General features: G+C 36.4%; 1 pseudogene; it reads left to right on the top strand.

Annotated features, from left to right (window-relative positions):
• The first annotated feature begins 2960 nt into the window (after window positions 1-2960).
• On the top strand, window positions 2961-3700 carry LOC113913668 (annotated as a pseudogene).
• The last annotated feature ends 1590 nt before the right edge of the window (window positions 3701-5290 follow it).

Genomic DNA, 5290 nt, shown 5'->3' with positions numbered 1-5290 from the left:
GAGAACTATATGTCAAAAAACAATGCCAAGTTATCGACAACCTATGAAGTTTGGGAGAAATATAATATCATTTATTATAAAATCCAAAACATCCTAGGCATTTATCTAATTGTCTCCTAAACATCTCATTTTGGGGGGGGAATAAATGTCACTAAAATGTTTACAGACAACCCAGAGATAGAAGTAGTTTGGGCAGAGAAAAATATATATAAGAAGTTGGAGGTGGAGTTCAGTCCAGAAAATCCATTCAGAAGGCAATGAAAGTTTAAGAAGCAACAACAACCTAGAAATAACTGGGGGTGGATTACAGTGATTGGAGTTTGAGATTATAAGATAAACAAATAGCAGAAAAGAAATAGTTAAGAAAAAAAGGGAACATGAGTTTTCAAGAATTCTATATCATGTCAACAGAATCATTGTGACAAAGTGGTTGAAGATGTATGTAAAGAATGGAAGTACTAAGAAATGGCCTAAATAGTTCAGATCTGAGAGACATTATCAAATTCCTCATGACAAAGATTGATGAAGAAACTGCAATTAGCTCTAGTGTATTATTGAATAAATTAGTAGATTAACTCTTATTTTCCAAAAAGCACATGATTAAACAATTCTCAAAAAAATCAACTTTTCCTGAATATAAGCTCTAACAGCTTGTATTTTTTAAATTGTATTGAAGTTTTGATGGAGAACTTTATTCAGCATGGTGTGGTAAGCTGAATCAGGTATGTCAATTTGCACTTTATGCCAAACATGTAGTAATAATAAATATAAAGGTAATAAAAAGACATTGCCATGCTCCTTAGATAGACAAATAAAAAATTTGCCATGCTCCTTAGATAGACAGATAGAAAATACATGATAGATGATAGATAGATGATAGATAGATAGATGAGATAGATAGATAGATGATAGATAGATAGATAGATAGTAGATAGATAGATAGATAGATAGATAGATAGATAGATAGATGATAGATAGATGATAGATGACAGATAGATAGATAGATAGATAGATAGATGATAGATATGAGACACCATGTAAAAACATATAATTGTGTGTTGAAGTTGAATCCACAGACCCCTGTGGCTGCTGGTCTAGAGGCATATTGGTGATTGGCAGCTCAGCACCTGCATGGGACTCAGCATGATAGTGCTCCGTATTTGACAAGGGACCAATATAAGTTACCCTGTTTGGTACATGAAGCTGTTAATCCACGTGGAGAGTGGAAATAGGTGTTGTCACAGCCCAAGTCTACTCCAGGTCTTGAGATAGTTGGTGGGTGGGGAATGGGAAGGGCAAAACTACTCAGTTCTCATTTGAAACAATATCCTTTTACCACTATAAAAAGACAGTACAGTTGACAAATGAGGAAGGAAGGAAGAGTCAACTGCTACATCTAAGTATGGGGCATAAACAAAATAAATCATCAAACAAACAAGGAAATTTTCACTCAAGGTGAGAGTACAAGTAAAATTCTAAAACATATATGAAGACGAACACTGATAAACTCTATAATCTCAATAATACTCACTGATGAAAAAAGAAAAACTAAAACAATTTAAAAGGAGTTTTGAAGCAGGCATGCTTAAGATCCTCAAAACTTGAAGGCAGCATAATAACAATATAATCAATGAAAAATTATGGAGGTATAGGTAGATATAAATTGAAAATAAAAATATGAATTGAAAAAGAAAAATAATGAAATAAAACTCAATAGTTGGAAGACATTTCAGACCAGCCACAAATGAAAGCAGAATTAGTGAATAAGAAAGTAGTACTGAAGAATGCACCAAAATGCAACAAAAACAAATGAAGAGTTTGAAAATATGAAGCAATCTAACTAGGAAGTTAGATTGAGAAGGTTCAACATGTCCCGGCTAGATATATTGCTTAGCAGGTAATGTTGAAAGTTATAATGGCAGAAGATATTCAAAATTGAAAAAAAAATACATGACTTTTCAGGTTGAAAACACTAAGTTACAAGCAAAATAAGTTAATTGTAAATCTCCACCTGTGTATTGCATGTTGCACTGCAGAACATCAGTGATAACGAGAACAGCCTAAAGACTAGAGGAGGAGGAGAAAATCTTAAATAAGGGGAATGAAAGACCATGTGCCAGCAAGAAACAGATGCACATGAGGAAGTCAACTGAGGAGTGTCTCCTGAAGGATTTCTTTACAGAAGTGCACACATGGTTAAGGGAGCAAAAGAAGATAAGGAGGCACTCAGAGATCTATGGTAGGAAGGGAGGATACAAAAAGAGAATGGCCAGCATAAACAGGCTTATAATGGGCTTCTATAACAAAAATCTGCAGTATTCCTCTACATGACCAGTAATCATTGCAAAAATAGAAAAATAAGAGAGAAAAAATGATCCTATAAATAATGGCAACAACTGCATAAGGATTCTAAAAAATTTTTACAAGAGATGTAAAATCTCTGTGGAGAAAGTGACCAAATGTGTTGGAGAGACATAAAAGATTTGAAGAAAGAAAAAACCCATGTCTACATTGGAAGACATTGTGTAAAAATATATTACTTTGTCTCTGAATTTTATGTAAATTAATTGAAATTTTAACAGTATGTAAGTTATAATATTTACATTAAAAAGTGAAAGTATCAAGTTCTCAAATTGGAAAAGAAGGACCTGTATAATTATCTTAGTTGACCAATCAGTCCTTGTATAGAACTTATACCTTTACAACTTGTATCTGTTGTAAGATTCAAATTTGATATAAATTTGTTTTCCTTTTCTCTCAGTTTTTGTTTTCAGTTGGATATTGATGACCACTCTTCCTATCTTTCTCCATTTAGGTTTATATCTAAGAATTATATGCATATTGCTTGGAATCACAAGATCTCTATGACTGCAATTGGATAGAGTCAGGCGTCTGAGCCAGTCTATTTGCAGCACTGCAGGAAGTCTCTCCCAAGCCTCTCATCTTGATTCCTTCATTTACCTGGCATGTCTACCTTCAACACCTCTAAAATTGAAATCTCTACCTTCTTCTTGATTGGGATCCTAGGAATGGAGCATGCCAACATTTGGATCTCCATCCCTATTTGCCTCATGTACCTCGTTGCCATCCTGGGGAACTGTACCATTCTGTTTTTCATAAAATCAGAGCCATCTCTGCATGAAACTATGTACTACTTTCTCTCCATGTTGGCTCTCTCTGACCTAGGACAGTCCCTCTCTTCTCTCCCTACCATGATAAGGATATTCTTGTTCAATGATCCAAAAATTTCCCCTGATGCCTGCTTTGCCTAAGAGTTTAAATTCATGGATTCTCAGCTATGGAGTCATCAATTCTTCTCATCATGTCTTTTGATTGCTTTATTGCCATCTGCCACCCTCTGAGATACATCTCCATCCTGACCAGTGCCAGAGTCACCAACACTGGTCTTGCCTTTTCTTTGAAAAATGTTTTATTGATCCTCCCTTTCCCTTTCACTCTAAAACATCTAAGATACTGTAAGAAGAACCTCCTTTCTCATTCCTACTGCCTCCATCAGGATGTCATGAAGCTGGCCTGCTCTGACAACAAGGTCAATGTCATCTATAGCTTATTTGTGGCTGTCACAGGCATCCTAGATTTTACATTTATTTTCAGGTCCTACATGATGATACTGAAAGTGGTATTGAGTATAGCATCACAGAAACCAAGGCTCAAGGTCAAGAATGTAAACCCTGATTAAGACTAATTTTCAAAAAAGGTAAAATTATAGTTCTCACAAAGACATAAAATGAACAGCCATTAGAGATCTAATTTAATTCATCCTTTTTTGTAGGCTCCACACCCAGCATGGAGCCCAAAGTGGGGCTTGAACTCACCACCCTGAGATCAAGACCTGAACTGACATCAAGAGTCAGATGCTCAACCAACTGAGTCACACAGGTGCCCTAAATTTAACCCACTTTTAATGAAAGAACCAGATAAATGATATAACCAGTTCAAAGGAGACCCCATATAAAAGACATAAGAATATTGGAATTAATTTGCAAATGAGTACAAACAGCCTCTTCCACTTCATGGAACACATGCTTATTGACTTTCTACTAGGCAGAATTTATTTGCAGGTCTACCTACATGAAATACTTTGATTGCTATTAGTATCTACAACTTATAGAGTTGGAAAATAGCTCAAAGGCATTGAAAACACCAAGTCCACAGACTCAGAATCAGATAACCCATAAGAATGTGTTCTAAACAATGTAGTTTTCCACTGAAGCACACATTTTCCCCTATGGTCTCCCCCATTTTAAATAAAGTATAATTTCAAAGAAAGATTATTCTTGATCACAAAATAAGGCTTTCATTTGATTTTACCTCATTATTTACACAGATGCAGAAAGAATGGTAATATACCAAATGGGCCTTCTTAAGTTTTCAGTTCTGGAGATTTCTATACAGAATCAGATTGGTTGTTCAAAAGCTGCTATCATATGCTATATCTAGGATAGGGAGTTACAACCAAGAAGTTGTCTTCATCAAATTACTCCTTCAGGTATCAATACATTTGGGCAATATTTTCTTTTCTCAGACTCCCCAAAACATCCCAGGATCCTGGTCTGTCATGGAAGTGACCTCCCTTACCAGCTTTAAGGGCTATGCCTGTAAGTCAAGTAATAGGCTAATTTACTTGAGAGAGCTTTGTCAGCACAGATTTTTTACAGTCAATTATAGTTCCCTAAAAGTCACTAATCATACTTGATTAAATGAGCAACATTTTCAAGTATGAAATTCTAGGAAAGGCCTTGGTTACATAACCAATTCTTCAAATTATATCCTAGGTAAAAAGAGGACAGGTTCTTATTGCACCCAAGCAAGTACACATTGTAATGAAAAGAAACACACTTGGGGCACTTGGGTGGCTCAGTCGGTTGAGTGTCTGCCTTCAACTCAGGTCATGATTCCTGGGTCCTGGGATCAAGCCCCACAACCAACTCCCTGCTCGGCAGGGAGCCTGCTTCTCCTTCTTCCTCTGCCCTCCACTCCCTTTGCTTGTGCTCTCTCTCTCTCTCTCTCCTGTCAAATGAATAAATAAAATATTTTTAAAAAAGAAATACACTTGGGGCACCTGGGTGGCTCAGTCATTGAGCATCTGCCTTCGGCTCAGGTCATGATCCCAGGGTCCCGGGATCAAGCCCCGCATTGGGCTCCCTGCTCAGCGGGGAGCCTGCTTCTCCCTCTCCCTCTCCCTCTCTTGCTTGTTCCCTCTCTTGCCGTGTCTCTCTGTCAAATAAATAAATAAAATCTTTAAAAAAAAAAAAGAAATACACTCAAT

The sequence above is a fragment of the Zalophus californianus genome, chromosome 11, assembly GCF_009762305.2.
Source record: "Zalophus californianus isolate mZalCal1 chromosome 11, mZalCal1.pri.v2, whole genome shotgun sequence".
Lineage (NCBI taxonomy): Eukaryota > Metazoa > Chordata > Mammalia > Carnivora > Otariidae > Zalophus > Zalophus californianus.
This window is presented reverse-complemented; position numbering and strand designations above follow the sequence as displayed.